The sequence below is a fragment of the Dipodomys spectabilis genome, unplaced genomic scaffold (genome assembly GCF_019054845.1).
Source record: "Dipodomys spectabilis isolate Male_0828 unplaced genomic scaffold, ASM1905484v1 ptg000018l, whole genome shotgun sequence".
In the NCBI taxonomy this organism is placed as follows: domain Eukaryota; kingdom Metazoa; phylum Chordata; class Mammalia; order Rodentia; family Heteromyidae; genus Dipodomys; species Dipodomys spectabilis.
This window is the reverse complement of record NW_024870695.1, coordinates 15736547-15755763: the sequence shown is the minus strand read 5'-3', so window position 1 is coordinate 15755763 and position 19217 is coordinate 15736547. Positions and strand designations below refer to the sequence as shown.

Here is a 19217-nt window from a genome sequence, read left to right as displayed (position 1 = left end):
TACTTAATGGAGCTTTCCTTTCTTGTAGTAGCTCTGGATCTTTGCCCCCTTCCCGTCCTCCTCCGCCCTCCCCCCCCAACCTCCTAACCTGGCCACAAGACAAGTGTGGCTCTAAGTTTGTTTTTCTGACCACCTTGGCTATCTAAATTGCCCTAGTTTTTATTAGACGGCCCATTCATCTAGTAAATGACCACTATGGTTTGTCTCTCCTCTTTTATTTGTCTTCTGTCACTGCCTTTCAGTAACAAAGCAGTCAGCAGTCAAGATTTTTGAATTTATTCCAAAGATTAAGCCAAAAATAAAAAGGCTCTTTTATTTACAAATATCACTTCGGCCCACTTTTCTACTTTCTTTCCTTTTCCTTTTCTTCATTTTCACCTTTCCTAAATGCTACCCACTCCCCCGCCCCCCTCCCCCCCCCCATCCCTCCCATTTCGTGGAATCCCACATCCTCTGCCCACAACCTCCTATCCTACATTTGGCCTTCCTTTCAGCAACCACGCCCCCGCCCCCCCCCCCATCCAAGGGGGCCAGCGCGCCTGCGCAACCGACGCCTTTACCTGGGCGCTAGGGAGTGGGTGGAGTGGGCGAGGGCGGGGGTGGAGCAGCGAGTCGGCGGTTATCTGCGCGGCTGTACGCTTACAATGAGGCGGGAGGGAGAAAAGGTGCGTCCGGGCCGAGTCGAGGGCTGCGCATGCGCGCCGCTCCCAGAGGCTGGGATGGGGGGGTGCGGCGGAGGGAGGTGTCGGGATCCTAGCTGAGTGTGTGTTGTGGGGGGGGGTGTTCTGTGAGCGGGAGCGCGCGCGCGCGTTCCCGCCTCCTTCCCTACCCCCTCACTCTCACATTCACACACTCACACACACACGCACACACGCACACCCCCTCCCCTCCCCTGCTGCCCGCCCCGCGGCCCCGCTCGCCCTCGCGCGCTCTGAAGGGAGTCGCGAGACGTCGGAGCGGCGGCCACGTAGCGCTGCGGCGACGGCGGCGGCGGCGGCGGCGGCCGAGGCCGGGTCTGAGGAGCGGCCCGGAGCCTAGACGTTGGTCAGGGGGAGGGGCCCGGCCGGGCGGCCGGCGGTGGTTACTCGAGCGCCGCGGCTGCAGGCCCCCCGCCGCTGGGATGGACCGCCGAGGCGGCGGTCGGGGCGGCGGAGGCGGAGGCGGTCGGCCCGGGTGAGTAGGGGCCCCCTCCCCGCGCACTCGCCACCGCCGCGGCGGCGCCCCCGGCAGCAGCCCTTCCTCTCCGCCGCCCGCGGCGCAGGGCCGGGCTCCCGGGGGCCGGCTCAGCCCGCGCCGAAGCAGCTGCGTGCACTAGGCCGGAGGAGCCCCCATCCGGCGGGGAGGCCCCCCGGGCGCTCCGCTCTCCCGGCGCCGAGCTGGGGCTGGGAGTGCGTCGCTCCTGCCCTTGGGCGCCCTCCCCCCCTCCGGGACCCCGGCTCGGCTGCAGTTTCGCAGCGAGTCCGCTCGCCTCGAGGCCTGAGGGGGAGGCTGGGGTGGCCCGGGTTAGCGGGCCAGAGGGAAGGTTTGCACCGGTCCTCCGGCGGCGGCGAGCGTACAGGATCCGGTCCTGCAACCCACTGCCTCCCCCGCCCTCCGGTGGCGCCCAAACCTCCAGCCCCCGGGAGTATTGTGCCACCGGGAGATAACATGCATCTGTTGTATACCCGCCACCAGCAGCCCCGCACTCACCCCAGTGGGTGATACGGACCTTTCTCCACCCCCGCCGCCTCCTCCCCTCCAATCAGGCTCTGCCGAAGAGTCGCAGATAGAAGATACTAAAGGTAGTGGACCCCCCCCCCCCCCCCCCGCCCCGTGACATCGCCACTTGACTTGTTCATTGTTGAGGGATGTCTCCTGTAGAAATGATAACTGCTGGGCCTCACCTCGAAGTCAGTCTTCAGGATTTAAGATTACCATATGCTCTTCTTCAAAGCAGGCCAGTCTTTGATCACAATCTAGTGATCACAATTCCTCCTCTTCCCCCCCCTCACACCCCCCCCCAGCAAACACACACTTCCTGATTGCCAAGCAGCCCCTGTCATCTCAGATCCATTGTCAGAAATAAATGGCTTGTGCCAATCAAAGGAATGTGCCTTTGCCTGTGGAGGAGGGTGCTTTGCACAACCAACCATGTTATAGAAATGTTCCTGCCTAAGTCTGGCTTTACAACCATGTTATTGAAATGTTCCTGCCTAAGTCTGGTTTTGATTGCGCCTAGATTGTCCCTATGCTCAACCATCACTATCATATTTCCCTTCTGTGTTTATCCAGCAGACCCTCAGCAACACCTGAGTGATGCTTCTCCCCCCCAATTGGATACATATGGCATGCAGGAATTTCATCCTTTGGGTTGTGATGTTTAATCTATGGTCAAACATAGTATACAAATAGGTTAATATTTTGGATGAAGGTCTCTGTCCTTTTTTTTTTTTTTTTGCAAAGGATGGCCTGGCTGGTATTGTTCTGGGAATAATAAAGGAGCACATGCTTTGTTGACAACGTGTGTGTAGTTGGGAAAGGAAAACTGTTCTGCTATGTGCAGAAGGCAGGTGATGTTCTCTGTGAGATTGTCGGTGCTGGCAAGTAGCTTGCTTATTTGCATCACCACTGTGCACAAGTATTCAGATAGATGCTGCCTTTAGTATAATTTTGTTTAAAAGGTCACTGCTCAATTGTAGCGATCCTAGATATGTTTCCTTTGCTCCTTCTTAACCTTTCTTTGGGGCCGTGGGAGCTTTCAGGGCCCTCTTCTCAGTGAAACAAATTCATAATTTTGTATTCAGCTATCGTCTTGAAACTTGTCCTGGGATCTCAGGATAAGCTTAATATTCTGCAAAAGTGAAAGGAACTTGAGTTTTGTGTTTTGTTCTGTTTTTTTTTTCTTCTTGAGGATTACTTTAGCCCTAAGCAATAAACAACCAAGTAGCATGTGTATGTATCATTGTGTTGTTCTTTGATTTACAGTGAGCTGGGTATTTACAAGGTATCCTTTCCCCATCTTCCTGAAAAAAGGAGATGTTATAGGAGTCTTTCAGAAAAAGTTTAAGCTGGAGACAAAATAATTTGTTTAAATTTAATAACTGATGTTCCTGGTATATTTTAAATGCAGCAAATTTCAACAGGGAAGTCTGTGGTCTTTTTATAATGCTTGTATAGAATCTTTATGTGTTGGTTGAAGTTGATCTGCTCTCTTAAAAGAAGACTTTATCATTCCCATAGTAGATAGCACACCTGTTTCATGATGAGTTTATCTTTTAACTTTGCTATGATGCCACATTTCTTTATTAAGAGTGATGGCACTGCCAAAATCATCCATTTTAGAACTTTGATTTACTAGGAAGATTTTAATCATAATTAGGGAATTCAATCACATTTAGACTCTAGAGCTAGGAATGAACTTTGCACCATTCTATCAATAAGCAGGTGATAAATGTCAGTTATTTTTAAGTTACTGTGCACCCAGCTTTTGTCTTTTGGTCATATTTCAATCAGGGAACATTTAGCCCTGCTGGTGGTAGTGTTGTGAAGGGCAGTAATATTAAATAAGTGCAGCCCCCAGCTTCAAGAGCTGTCAATCTTGGCCATATTTTCATTTAAGGAATTTCTTGAAGTCAGTTTTCTTTCTTTAAAAAAAAAAACAAAAACTTTTTGTCTTCCTCCCTCCCTCCCCCCCTTTTCAGGTTATGAGCCAGTAAGAAACTCACGATATTAACTAGCATTTTGGGATACAAGGGAGGCTTGGAATCTTGGAATCTGTTCCATACACCTGGAGAGTAGTATTTATTCTAATTATGCGGTGTACTGTATGAAGTTTGAAAGCATGCTGAGGTTGCATATATTGCATTTTTATTACCTAATATACATGCTTGAAGTGGTTTATATTACAAGCTACATTTTTTTGTTGTTCATGTCACACCTGAAGTTTTACTATCTGAAATTATTTGCCTGTCCTAAATCCAAACCATTTCAAAGTTGCAAAGTTGCAAATATGTTACTTTTCCTTGTCAAGGTAGTCTTAGGGGCAGGTCACAAAAAATAACCATGTGCTTCCTTAGTTTAGTTTTGTGGAACTTCTAACCAGTCACTTACCTAGTTAAACACCCACACCCCATAGAGCAGCTGATCATGTAACACCTATGACAGTGAGAATGGCTTTCTCTCCCTGCCAGCTTCAGAGCTTGGGAGCTGGAAAACAATTGCAAAGCTGTGAGACATTTAAGCAGCAGCAGTGCCAGCAACTCACCCCCATTCATGCCAACGGCTTGCTTCAGCTCCTTCAGCACTGTTCTTCAGACACCCTTCCCTCAGGAAGTTCAGAGCAGCAGCTCTCACTCGGGAAGCAGCACCTACTGTTCTCATCTCTGGCCTCCAGATCTGATTCGTGACACTAGAGCTGTTTCCATTTCGGCTCTTAAATATGGGAAGTAGGCTTGTAGTGTGGTAAGAAAATATTTTTTCAAGTCTGTAAAAGCAAAAGATAATTAGAGATATGGATATGATTTTGTTTTTGAACGTCGGAAGGTATCAGAGAAACTATAATGCGAACTGTTAAAAAAAAAAAAAACTTTATCAAGGGTTTTAAAATCCCCCCCATGTGAATATTGAATATTCTCTTGAGTTTCATTTCCCTTGTTGTAAAGAGTCTATTGTGAGACAGCCAAAGGAAACAAATAAATAAAGAAAAGAAGAAGGAATAGAGGGAGGAAGGGAAGGGATTGTTTTGTATTTTAAACCAATAGCCTTTGGGAATAGTTCTGAAACAAGTAGCTACATCTTCTGTGGCAGCTTGTGGCTCTCATACTGCTGTTTAGGTATGATGTTTTTCTCAGCTCTTTCAGACAGTTGTCACTTGAATTAACTTTGATAGAGGTGAACTGGTATTGTTAGTGACTTTAACTAAAGGGAAACAGTTCTTTGAAGCCAGGCAAACCAGGTTTGCATTCCAGCTCCATTAACTGGCTTTCTGGCATTGAACAAGTCACCTTGACCTCTCTGGCCTCAGTTTCCTCATTGGCAGAATGGGAGTTGTTATGAAGATTAAAGGTAATATATACAAGCAACTAGCACAGTTAATTCCTGTTGTATGTTCATATTAGGATCTCAAAAATGATAGGATATGGGACATGTCAGAGTGAAACTAGAATGAGGATCATTTCAGCTTACGACAAGATTTAGAGATCTACTGCTGTTCTTTCATTTGTGCAGATTTGGGATTGAAAAATGCAAATATTTGACTTGGAGCATACCTAAGTCTTTCAGGTGCAGTGTGCTTATTGGAATTTTGATTTGTTACTTTATAGCTGGTGCAGCTTGTTAGAGACAATAAAATCTAGCTCCAAATTCTACAGTGTTACCCACAGGCTGTTCTTTTAAACTTATTCAGAGCTTACATGATGGAAGGAGTGTTTTAGGACATTAACGTATTTCAGTGAGTTATGTCTCCAGAGTTGAATCACATACAAAACCTCATGTAAATTGTCATGTTTAATGCAGGCCATGAAGTGCTTGGTAGAATTAGTGGAGACATCAGTTGCTTACTTTAGTTAACCTGTTTATTTATATAACAGTTATGTTTGACTTTATAAAATGCTTACAAATGTTTTCTCAGAGAATTCCCATCACTTTTTATGAAGTTTTGATATTAAACTGGTTGTTGAGGTTATAAATTTGAATTCCTCTTATTCATTTTTGCTTTAATGGGGTGGGGGAAGTAAAATATAAGCTTTGTTACCTGTTAAATTTGATCAACTCTCTACTTTAGGTCTTTAGATTGGATAGCCTTGTTTATTAGAGAAAAAAAAATATATTTTTTGGAGGGGTCCAGTCATGGGGCCTGAACTCTGGGCCTGAGCGCTGTCCCTCAGCTCTTCAACTCAAGGCTAGTGCTCTACCACTTGAGCCACAACGCCACTTCCAGCTTTTTTTTTTTTTTTTTTTTTGGGTCCGGTCGTGGGGCCTGAACTCTGGGCCTGGGTGCTGTCCCTCAGCTCTTCAGCTCAAGGCTAGCACTCTACCACTTGAGACACAGCGTCACTTCCGGCTTTTTCTTTTTGCTTATGTGGTGCTGGGAATTGAACCCAGGGCCTCAGGCATGCAAGGCAAGCGCTCTACCACTGAGCCACCTTCCCAGCCCCCCAGCTTTTTTCTTTTTGCTTATGTGGTGCTGAGGAATCGAACCCAGGGCCTCATGCGTGCAAGGCAAGCGCTCTACCACTGAGCCACCTTCCCAGCCTCAGAAAAAATATTTTGATAGTAAGCTATAGCATCTTATTTCTTTTTAAAATACAGTTTTGAGAGACTGAGTACTTTGAAAAGCAGTTTCAATTAATGCCATGTATTCAGTTTTATTTAGTATATGAACCTTTTTTTTTGTTTTTGTTTTTTCATGGTGTTTGAAATAAGGGCCTGGGCACTGTCCCTGAGCTGTTTTGCTCAAGGCTTGCTCTCTACCACTTTGAACCACAGCACTACTTCCCGTTTTCTGGAGGTTAATTGGAGATAAGAGTCTTGAGGACCTTCATGCTGAGGCTGGCTTTGAACAGCTATCCTCAGGTCCCAGCCTCCTGAGTAGCTAGGATTACAGGTGTGAGCCACTGGTGCCCAGCTACACGCAACTTAAAAAAAAATTAATTTATTTAATGTGTATGTGGTACTAAGGAATCGAACCCAGGGTTTCATTCATGCTAGGCACTCTACCACTATGCCACATTTCCAGACCTACATGCAACTATAAAATTGGACTTCTGTGGTTATTATAGATTGTATACTATAAAATGAAATTATTCTGTCATTTTTGCAGGGTAGGACTATGATGAGACTGAATTCAAAGAGTTACATAGAGACTTTTGAGATAAGGTAGACACACCAAAAATGCATTAGCATTTTCCTCAATGGAATCTGCTAATCCTTATTTTCATTTATTATTGAGCTACCTAGGGATTTGCCTGTCAAGGAATCAGTCAGTATTGGATTGCTGATAAGAAGGGATTGGTAAATAATAGTCTTTGAGCCTTAGATTTTTTTGGTGCACTTGAAAACACTTCATCTTGGCCAAATATATAGTAATATTAATAACTCTAGTATGGTGTGAGCCCCAAATGAGGAAAAATGTGATTGAATTACACATTTTCCCCTCAACTGTAGTACATTTTGCTGAGTAAACTTTTTCTTGCAGTAGTGTTGTTTTAACTATTATTTTTCCTGATTCACTAAAATCAAATGGTAGCAGATAGCTGGTTGTTTCTGTTATTGTTTTTGTTAAACCATTGAGTGTGTAGTGAGAAGGGATGGGAGGAAGGGAAATGGAAAAGAATGGATCTATAGCTCAATTTCTTTCTGTGCTATGCATATAACATCAGAGGGTTAAACACATGGAGTGTCTGGCAATTTCTCATGGGTGTTTGTGTGTGTGTGTGTGTGTGTGTGTGTGTATTAGTGTTAGTAGTGGAGGGCCTAGACACTGTCCCTTAGCTGCTCTGTTCAAGTCTGGTGCTCTACCACTTTAGCCACAGTTCCATTTTCAGCTTTTTCTGGTAGTTAATTTGGAAATAAGAGTCTCATCATCTTTCCTGTCGGTTTTGGCTTCAAACCATGATCCTCAGATCTCAGCCTCCTGAGAAGCTAGGATTACAGGTATAAGCCACCAGCTGTAGCTTAATTCCTCTTCTTTAATACAAGTGTAGAATAGTGTGTGTGTGTGTGTGTGTGTGTGTGTGCACACGCACCCCAGTCCTGAGGCTTCAATTTATTAGAGCCTGAGAGCTATTCCTGAATTTGTTTATTTTGGTTGGTCCTAGGGCCTGAGCTGGTCTGGGCTCTGTCCCTCAGCTCTTCAGCTCAGGGTTAGCACCCTACCACTTGAGCCACAGCACCACTTCCAGCTTTTTCTGCTTATGTGGTGCTGAGGAATTGAACCCAGGGCCTCATGCATGCAAGACAAGCACTCTATCACTGAGCCATCTTCCCAGCCCCTATTCCTGAATTTTTTTACTCAGAGCTGGTGCACTACCACTTGAGCCACAACTTCACTTCTGGCTTTTTAGTGGTTAACTGAAGATAAGAGTCTCACAGACTTTCCTCCTCAGGCAGGCATCAAGCCATAATCCTCAAATCTCAGCCATCTGAGTATCCAGGATTATAGGTGTGAGCCAAGGTACAGAGAGAAGAATAGTCTTTAAGCTGGATGCTGTGGTTCATGCCTATAATCTCAGCTACTTGGGAGGACGATTTGGGGAGGATCATGGTTCCAGGCCTGCCAAGGTATGTTTTTTTTTTTGGGGGGGGGGGGGAGGGGTCCTGTCCTGGGCCTGAACTCTGAGCCTGGGTGCTGTCCCTCAGCTCTTCAGCTCAAGGCTGCCAAGGCATGTTATTGAGACTGTCATCCCAAAAATTAAGCCAACATACTGGTGCATATCTGTAATCTGGGCTATGAGGAATACATCGGTAGGAAGATTGACATCTGAGATCTGCCATGATTAAAAATGGAAGACATTATTTCAAAAACTATATATATGTATATGTGTATATATATGTACATATATATAGTCTAATACATTAATACTTTCAACTTTGTTAGCTCAAAACTTGGGATTTATCCATATAGTTGAGTGCAACAGTAATTTATTCTCATATAAACAACTAATATTATTACTGGTTTTCTTGTTAAACTCATGACTTGGTATGATGGGGCACAGCTGTAATCCTAGTGCTTTAGAAGCAGAAGCAAGAGGATTGTGAGGCCAATTTGGGCTGTATAGTCAGTTAGAGGCAAGTATGGGCTACATAGTGAGACATTGTTTCAAAAAAAACGCAGCAAAACAAAAAAAGCAACACAACAAAGCAAAGGTTTTTCTTTCTTTTCTTTCTTTTTTTCTTTTTTTTGGTCTAAGAACAGGACTCTAACTTGGTATCAGACACTTTTGCTTATTGTCTGGCACTCTGCCATTTGAGCCTTGTCTCCAGCACCAAGGTTCTTTTTTTTTTTTTTTGGTTTTGTTTTGTTTTGCAAAAATATTTGCACCAGGCACTGGTGGCTCACTGCTGTAATCCTAGTTACTCACGAGGTTGAAATACAGATGAACTGATTCATTGGGGACGGGGAAGGGGAATCTGTCAATCTGTCCTGTTTTAAATACTGAAATATTTAGTAATGCAAAATAATTTCAAATTATTTTGTATCCTCCTGAATGTTGAGGGTGTAGCTCAAAGTTGAGAAACCCTTCAGTAGACAGCTAATGACCAAGCTGATGCTACTAGACAGGTAACAATTTTAGCATTGACTATGTTAGATTTAGTATGTAAAACTCATTTAAATTATCTGATTTAGAGAAGAAATAGGTGATTTTTCTAAATAGTAATAGGGTCTTAAGTAACAAAGACCTTAAGTTTTAGCAAATGAGTCATCTTTTTCTTTTTTTAATAGGCTATAGTTTCCTCATGCATAAGCCAAACTGTTTTGGGAAATACTTTTCATCTAAAAGGTTGTTTGCAGCCAGGTTTGGTGACATACACCCACAATTCCAGCTACTTGGAAGACTAAGGCAGGAATTTGAGGGACAAATGTAGCAAGGAGATCCTGTCTCTAAAACAAAAGCAAAGAACTGGGAGTATACCTCAGTCTCTCTGCAAACCATTTGTCATTTCACATGGAAAGTTAGATTAAAAAAAATATATAAAAATATATATATACATGTATATATATATATATATATATATATTTTTTTTTTTTTTTTTTTTTTTTTTTTTTGTCGGTCATGGGGCTTGAACTCTGGGCCTGAGTGCTGTCCCTCAGCTCTTCAGCTCAAGGTTAGTGCTCTACCACTTGAACTACAGCACCATTTCTGGTTTTCTGGTGGTTTATTGGAGATAAGAGTTTCATGGACTTTCCTGCCCAGGCTGGCTTTGAACCACAATCCTCAGATCTCAGCCTCCTGCGTAGCTAGGATTACAGGCATGAGCCACCAGCGGCTGGCTTAAAATATATTTCTATGAAGATGACTTATGTCTCTAAGTCTAGTTGGTATCCTGAGTATACAAACACATGTCCACAAAAGCCAAATGGGATTGTTCTAGATCTAGAACTGATGTTTAATTCCATGTAGCAGTTTGGTCCGTGATTCACAGTAAGAAGCAGGGCAAGTACATGCACACCTATTCACTCTATGCACATTTCTACTTACAACCTTACTATTTGTGAAAGGGCCATTTGTTTTTTTGTTTTGTTTTGTTTTGTTTTTTTGGGTCCGATCGTGGGGCCTGAACTCTGGGCCTGGGCACTGTCCCTAAGCTCTTCAGCTAAAGGCTAGCACTCTACCACTTGAGCCACAGCACCACTTCCGACTTTTTTCTTTTTTGCTTATGTGGTGCTGAGGAATCGAACCCAGGGCCTCATGCATGCAAGGCAAGCCCTCTACCACTGAGCCACCTTCCCAGCCCCATTCAGCTGTATTTCATTTAGAGAAATTAGGTTGAGGAAATAGTTTAAAAAATCACTGCCTTCTGTAGTATTTAACATAAAGTGTCTTCTTGAGGTAGATATTCAATAAATGCTTACTAGATTAGCGCAGAGAAGGAGGTGATAAAAATCATTTATTACCTTATCCCATGTCATAGTCTACCTAAAAAACAAACAAACAAACAAAAAAAAACAGCTATCCTCTCCCCCTGAAAATCTGGAAAAAGTTCTGCTTGGATCCAATTTGCCTAACATTTAAAGCTATAGTCTTTTAAAACAGTGCTCTGCCATTGTCTCACACGTACGCTCACACATGCATTGGCTGTTGTTCACTATGTCTGGTAAAACAGAAAGGACTAATGAGTATGTAGAAAGAGGTTTTAAGCCCCATAGTCCATCCTTCTTTAACACAGGTTCTATTTAAACAATCTATGTTGCTGGGTGTGGATGATGCACACCTGTAATCTCAGCTACTCCAGAGGCAACTACAGAAGGATTGAGATTTCTGGGCTAGTCCAGGCAAAGCTAGTGAGACCCTGTTTTGAAAATTAGAATGCAGGAGCTGGGAAGGTGGCTTAGTGGTACAGTGCTTGCCTTGCATGCATGAGGCCCTGGGTTCAATTCCTCAGTACCACATAAACAGACAAAAGCTGGAAGTGGTGCTGTGGCTCAAGTGGTAGAGTGCTAGCCCTGAGCTGAAGAGCCCAGGCCCAGAGTTCAGGCCCCACAACCAGAAAAAAAAAAGAAAATCAGAATACAAACAAAAGGGTCAGGGCATGGCTCAAATGGTTTTCTTTCCCTCCCTCCCTCCCTCCCTCCCACCCTCCCTCCCTTCCTCCCTTCCTTCCTTCCTTCCTTCCTTTTTTTTGTGCCGGTTCTGGGGCTTGAACTCAGGGCCTGAGCACTGTGCTTTAGTTTTCTCCCTCAAGGCTAGCTGGCACTCTATGCTTGAGCCACACCTTCATTTCCAGCTTTTTAGTGGTTAGTTGGAGATGAGAGTCTAACCAGCTTTCCTCAGGCTGGCTTCCAACCACAATTCTCAGATCTCAGTCTCCTGAGTAGCTAGGATTATGTGTGTGAGCTACCAGCATTGGGCTCCAGTGGCTTTCTTGTTAGGATCCCTGGCTTCAGTTCCCAGTACTGTAAGATAAAACAAAAAACAATTGTATGGAATAAAACTGTAACAAGGACTCAGTTGTGAACATTTACATCTGTGTAGAAATCCATCTGTGAACTTTGAACGACAGTGCTTTTAGAAAGCCAAGCCATGATCAGAACCTGGTCCCTCAGAAGGGCAAAATTCCTAACTTGCTTGGTTAGAATTGCCTTCCAATTCTATATCTGAAATTGTGTTACTATGTGTATTTGTGTGTATATATATTTAACAAACTTTTGCCTAACTCTTTTAACCCCTTGAGATAGTATTGTTTTCATCCTTATTTATCAACAAGAAATTTGAGACAAAGTGAGTTTCTGTTAAATTTCCCAGTTGAATGTGTTCCTGTCTTAGCATTGAGTTGTAGAGTTTTAAGAAAATTGTTATTTTAAGCCAGGCACCAGTGGTTCATGCCTATAATCCTAGCTACTCAGGAGACTGAGATCTGAGGATCACAGTTCAAAGCCAGCACAGGCAGGAAAGTCTGTGAGACTCTAATCTCCGGTAAACCACCAGAAAACCAGAAGTGGTGCTGTGGCTCAAGTGTTAGAGCACTCACCTTGAGCTGAAGAGCTTAGGGAGAGCACCTAGAGCTAGAGTTCAGGCCTTACCACCGACCAAAAAAAAAAGCTGCTCATCTGTCTGCCAGTGGATGTACTGTTTTGTACTTTTACCACAGCCATATGAAAAGTTCCAGATGTTCTGCATCTTTATCAACAGTTAATATTTTTTTTTTATTTTACCCAGTTTAAATAGGTATATAGGAATAGTTCATTTTGAACCTTTGGGTCAGAATCTGGGTTCTAGGCCCAGCTTTGCCATTAGCTAAGCTTCTGACCTTAAAGGAGCCACTTAACTTTATTATTATTGTTGTTGTTGTTGTTATTGTTTTGTCCGTTGTGGGGCTTGAACTTTGGGCCTGGGCGCTGTCCCTCAGTCAAGACAGCACTCTGACACTTTTGCCACAGTGCCACTTCCAGCTTTTTCTGTTTATGTGGTGCTGAGGAATTGAACCCAGGGCCTCATGCATGCGAGGCAAGCACTCTACCACTGAGCCACCTTCCCAGCCTGCCATTTAACTTTAATGAGCCTCTCATTTCAGATGACAAATTTGTCATTTGATTGGATAAAAAATTCTCTAATCTTCTACTTTTATTAATATGGAAAGATAAAGATATGGAGAATTTTGTATTTGTACAAAATTATTACTGATTATCTTAAAGTAAAAACAGTAGTAGTGCTATTTGGAGGGCTAGGGATATAGCGCAGCAGTATCACCTGCCTAGCACATTAGATCCTGGGTTTGCTCCCCAGTACCAAAAAACAACAGCAAAAAACATTGTTGGTTGTGGGTTTAGGTTTTTTCTATTATAGAAATTATCAAATATGAAAATTAAAACTTTATATACCCATATTCTATCAATACTTTATGTTTATGTCTACTTTACTTTCTTATCAACCCTCTAGTAGTAGTATATGTATATATGTATTTACACATGGAGTCCATATGAAATAACTTGATATCTATAACTATAGTAATGATGTGCATGTATGTATACATATACATTGTACTAATGCTGCTTTTTATTTTTTAACATATTTATTTTGTGCCAGTCCTGGGGCTTGAACTCAGGGTCTGGGAGTTGTCCCTGATCTTTCCTGCTCAAGGCTAGTGTTCTACCACTTTAAATCATAGCTCCATTCCAGTTTTCTGGTGATTAATTGGAGATAAGAGTTTCATAGTCTTTCCTGCCCTGGCTGGCTTTGAACTGTGATCCTTAGATGTCAACCTCCTGAGAGGCTGGCACCTGGCTTGTCCCTAAGCCTTTGTGCTCAAGGCTAGCTCTACCACTTGAGTCACAGCTCCACTTACTGCCTTTTTGGTGGTTAATTCGAGTTCAGAGTCTCCTACCTAGGTTGGTTTCGAACCATGATCCTCTGATCTCAGCCTCCGGAGTAGTAAAACATGAGTCATCCCAGCCTGGCTTCCCTCTCACCCCCCCACACCCTCACATTTAGTTTCAGTGTTGAGCATCAAAGAAACCCAGGGCTTCAGGATGTGTGCATGTCAGACACACACACTACCACTGAGCTCCAGCTCCAGCCCTATCTTGTGGTACTTGAAGGATCAAAAGGTGCTGGCCTTGAGTCACAGTGTCATCATAGATTGGGTACTACTTTGATATCTTTCACTCCACACTTGTAATTCAAAGAATTCCTCCTGAGGACATTCAAACTCACTATGTTAATTTGAATCTTTTCTTTATACAGTTTGGCTTATAGAAAGGAGAAAGGAATTGGGAACATCAGGTAGGTAAGGATTTTTTTTTAATCACTTTTCTTCCCAGCTTAAAGGGAATCTAAGTATTCTTTCTATTAGCATACATTCCCTCCCCTTTTTTTTTTTTTTCTAAGAAAAAAATCCTCTTAAGCATTCTAGGAAGCAGCAATAACTCATGATACCTTGGCAATCCCAAGAGAAAACACACACACTTACTAAATCTGAAGTACATCTTCCTTTTGTTGAGGCAATGAGAATAGAAGAAGCAGGCATCTGTCAAGAACAAATGTATTAAATAACGTCCCTAATTTGCATGTGTGTCTTGTGAGTGCCTCTGGACAGAGCATCACATTTGGTGTCTTAGTTAAGAATAAATTTTTCAGTTGAGAATGTGGCTTAGTGGAAGAGTGCTTGCCAAGCATGCAGGAATCCCTGGGTTCGATTCCTCAGTACCACATAAAAAGAAAAAGCCAGAAGTGGCACTGTGGCTCAAGTGGTAGAGTACAAGCCTTGAGCAAAAGAAGCTCAGGGACAGTGCCCAGGCCGAGTTTGAGCCCCAAGAGTGTCACAAAAAACAAAAACAAACAAACAAACAAAAGAATAAATTTTTCTGGGGAAGGGAGGGAAAAACAGAGAGCTAGGAAGAGGTTTTGGACATTGTCCAAAAAGAAATGTAGTCTTGGGCTGGGAAGGTGGCTCAGTGGTAGAGCACTTGCCTTGCATGCATGAGGCCCTGGGTTTGATTCCTCAGCACCACATAAGCAAAAAAAAAAAAAAGTAGTCTTTACCTGACATATAACTATAACCCTTCTGTATATCACCTTTATAATAATAAAAAAATAAAAATTAAATGAAAAATTCCAGGTTTCTTTTTTAAAGAAATGTACTCTTTACCTTACATGTCAGATAAAGGTAGCTCCTTTGTACATCACCTTTATAACAATGAAAAAATTAAAAATAATTTTGGGTGTGTGTGTGCTAGTACTTGGGCTTGAATTTAAGGCCTGGGAGCTGCCCCTTGGCTTTTTCACATAAGGCTGTCACTCTGCCACTTGAGCCACAGCTCCACTTATGGCCTTTTCTTTTGGGGGGGCGGGGATAGTTAATTGGAGATAAGATTTTCATGGACTTTCCTGCCCAGGCTGGCTTGAAATGACAGTCCTCAATATCCAAGCCTCCTGAGTATCTAGCATTACAGGTGTGAGCCATTGGCTCCTATTCCTTTTCTTTTCCTTCAGAAACTTATAGTGAGAGAGATAACATTAATAGAAAACAATTGCAACTCAGAATGTATGTTTAGGAGATAGTCTTTGTACCTGAGGTGGTAATGAAACGTTTCACGGCATTCTATGTAGATATAGACCTTGAAAGATAGCAAGTATATTATGATAGTAAAAGGAAATAGTATCATATACTGTTACAGGTAGAAAAGTTAGGTGTGTTTGAGGAATACCATGAGGATGCTAGGCAGAAGCCAAGATTGAGTTAGTTGGATTCTGATAGTAGAGGACTTTTGAATGGTTTGCCAAGATGTTGTTCTCTATTTAGTGGCTTTAAAAACCACTGAATATTTTGTAGCTAGGATGTACATGATCCAAATTCTGAAAATTTCTGTGAAGGGTGGTCTGAAAAAGGGAGGTAAAAAGACTGTTGTAATAATCTGGTTATGAGGCCATGAGGCTCTGAAGGGGTGTGGGAGTTGTCATATTAGTAATTTGAATGGGAAGGACCATCAATTTCAGTACATAGAGCTTAGCTTAGTTGAATAGATATTGAGGAAAGGGAAAGACAGCAGCCAAAATACACTTGAGACCTGGAAAAGTCTGCAGACCTGAGTCTCAGAGAAGGTGGCTGCCTCCTTCTTCCATAGACTTGAACATAAAATAAGAACTTAAATAAAATTTAGAACTGGGATAGAGGAAAGGTATACTGATTCTTATTTTAAAAATAAAAGTTACAGTTTAAAACTAAAGATATGTAGTATTAATTCAGAGAGGAGTGTATAAACCAGGAGAGGAAGGGGAGTTTTTATTTAACAGCCAGATCTGTGTTCCCATCTGATTTTTATTCAGAGTGAAATGCCTCAGACCATTGTACTGAGCAATAACAACACAACACTCACTGAATAAGAAGAGAATACTTGTTAGCAGATTTAGGAAACTGTTTGAAACCATCTTCTGCACAGTCTTAAATGACACTATAAACATACGTGTATTTTGTTTGAATAATGGTCTCTTCACTGCCAGAGACCTATAGAACCCTTGGTATGTAGGGTATCCACGGGGAAACTCAGCTTTAACACCAATTGCTGGTAAAACATTGGCCCTACAACTTTATCTTTGTGGTGCCACATGAAGACAAGAATTTTTAGCTCTGTTTTATTCTGTTCTTGAAATATTAATTACTGATTAGTGGATGTAATAATAGTAGTTACTTTTGGGAAGGTTGGAGTCTTCTGAGTGATGGTCTTACCAAGAAGTTGTTTTACTTTTAACCTACTTAGTATTTTTTTACATGTTTTTAATCACAGGTCAGTAGATTTAGGATTAAAGTTTTATTAAGTCTGAAACATACTATATTTCTTATATTTTTATTCTTTTGCTTATAGTTTTTAGAGATATGAAATCTAAGTTATAATAAAGAGAAAATTCAATGGGCAAATTATGGAGAGATTTTTAGTTACAATTTACTTCTTTAATCCCATAGTCATATAAAAAGATTACTTTAGATTTCATTTGTGGTTATAATCTCTCTATGATTAGGTGTTAGTGCTTATAGGTTCTTAAATTATTTTGAGACTTTCAAAGGAGGTAACATTGCTTTTGAAATAACATTTAACTGGACATGTTGGCACATGGTTGTGAACCTCTTGAGGCTAAGACAGGAGGATTTTGAGTTCAAGGCCTGCCAGGGCTACATAGTAAGTTTGAGACTGGCTTGGGCTGTGTAGTGAGAACCTGTCTCTAAAAAGAAGTAAGCAAGGGGGCTGGGAAGGTGGCTCAGTGGTAGAGCGCTTGCCTTGCATGCATGAAGCCCTGGGTTCAATTCCTCAGCACCACATAAGCAAAAAGAAAAAAAGCCGGAAGTGGCGCTGTGGCTCAAGTGGTAGAGTGCTAGCCTTGAGCTGAAGAGCTTAGGGATAGCGCCCAGGCCCAGAGTTCAGGCCCCAAGACCGGAACCACCCCCCCCAAAAAAAAAAAAAAAAAAAAAGTGAGCAAGGAAAAAAAAACACCACAAAACAAATTCTCAAATAAGAAAGTTACAAGTGTAAACTTTACATACCCATATCTTATCAATACATAGGGCTGATCTTCTTTATGTATATATCTACTTTCTTACCAACCCTGACTTTACCATTAATTTGAAGCAATTTTACACATCTTATTATTTATCAGCATAAACATTTTGTTGTTGGTGGTGGTGGTCCTACAGCTTGAACTTAGGGCCTGGGTTCTGTCCCTGAACTTTGCTCAAGGTTAGCACTCTGCCCTTGTGCCACAGCTTCACTTCTGGGTTTTTTGGTGATTAATGGAGATAAGAATCTCATGGACTTTCCCTCTTGGTCTGGCATTGAACCTCAGTCCTCAGGTCTCAGTCTCCTGAGTAGCCAGGATTATAGACCAGAGTCACCAGTACCTAGCTTAAACATTCTATTGAAGTACATACCTACTGAGTTGGGTGTGGCTCAAGGGGTAGAGCTCATGTCTAATAATGTACAAACCCAGATACCAGAAAAAAAAAAAAGACAACTACCATTTTTATACTAAAAAAAAACCTTCTGGATGTCATTAAATAATCAGTTAGTGCTTTTATTTCTCAGTTCACTCAATTTTTTTTTTCCCATTTATTTGACTTAGGGTCTAAAGAAGAGTGGGGCCAAGCACTGGTGTCTCACACCTGTAATCTGAGCTACTCAGGAGGCTGACTTGAGGATCTTGGTTTGACGCCAGATGGGACAGGAAAGTCCCTAAGACTCTTATCTTCAATCAACCACCAGAAAGCTGGAAGTGGAGCTGTGGCTCAAGTGGTAGAACACTAGATTGAGCACAAAAGTTCATGTACAGTGCCTAGGCCCTAAATCGAAGCCTCAGAACTAGCGCGCGTATGCGCGCGTGTGCACACACGCGCACACACACACACACGCACACACACACGCACGCACACACACACACACACACACACACACACACACACACACACTGATTGGCTAGTAAGTTTGTTAAGTCTCTAGATTGTAGGCTGGTGGTTTGCTACCCTTTTTGCAGTTTCCAGATTATTTGGCATATAACTTGATTTTCAGACCATGTTCTGAGTTTTGCTAATTGTACATATGTGGTATCATTTGACACATTCCTCTGCTTCTTTTGTTCTCTTTCTTTCTTCTTTCCTTCTTTTTTTCTTTGTTTCTTTCTTTCTCTTTCTCTTTTTCTTTCTCTCTCTCTTTCTTACCCAAGACTGAGACTTAAATTAGGTACCTAGTGCTTTCACTCATTGGCTAGAGCCATGCAACATCCTCAGTTTCTTTTTTTTTTCTCATACGTTGGTTTTTAGATCTCCAAGCGTGATTAATTGATGGCTCAATTCTTTTTACAGGCCATAAGGCACCACCTACTGCCCAGAGACGTTGTTTATTATTTATATTATTCCCAGCCATTGATGATCTTTGCCTAGATCTATTCCTTTGAGGTTATAAAATAATACCTAATTCTATATTTCTTCTTTCATTATTATCTGGAATGTTTCTATAAAAAAAATTCTGGTCTGGGAAGGTGACTCCGTGGTAAAGTGTTTGCCTCGCATGCATGAGGCCCTGGGTTCAATTCCTCAGTACCACATAAGCAGAAAAAGCTGGAAGTGGTGCTGTGGCTCAAGTGGTAGAGTGCTAGCCTTGAGCTGAAGAGCTGAGGGACAGCACCCAGGCCCAGAATTCAGGCCCCATGACTGACAATAATACTAATACTAATAATTCTAAGCTGAGTAATGGTAGCTCATGCCTGTAATTCTAGCTACTCAGGAAGCTGAGATCTGAGGATTGGGGTTCAAAGCAACTTGGGCAGGAAAGTCCATGAGACTCTTTATCTCCAATTAACCACCAGAAAACTGAAAGTGGTGCTGTGGCTCAAGTAGTAGAACATTACTGAGCATAAAAGCTCAAGGACAGTGCCCAGGCCCTGAGTTCAAGCCCCGGCTCTGGCACTAAAAAATTGAAATTTCTGCTTGGCACAGTAGTATACACCAGTAATCCCAACACTCAGGATACTAAAGGAGGTAGATCACAAGTTTAAGCCAGCTGAACTATGTAGCAAGTTCTAGGCCAGTATGAACTA

The 19217-nt window shown here is 42.3% G+C and overlaps 1 protein-coding gene across 1 annotated transcript in view; it reads left to right on the top strand.

Annotated features, from left to right (window-relative positions):
* Window positions 1-969: 969 nt before the first annotated feature.
* The window catches only part of Znf652 (zinc finger protein 652), a 42549-nt gene continuing 24301 nt past the window's right edge, over window positions 970-19217 (top strand). Inside the window, exon 1 of the mRNA XM_042674045.1 lies at window positions 970-1173. The gene's annotated coding sequence lies outside the window, so the exon portion shown is untranslated. The remainder of the gene's footprint in view (window positions 1174-19217) is intronic.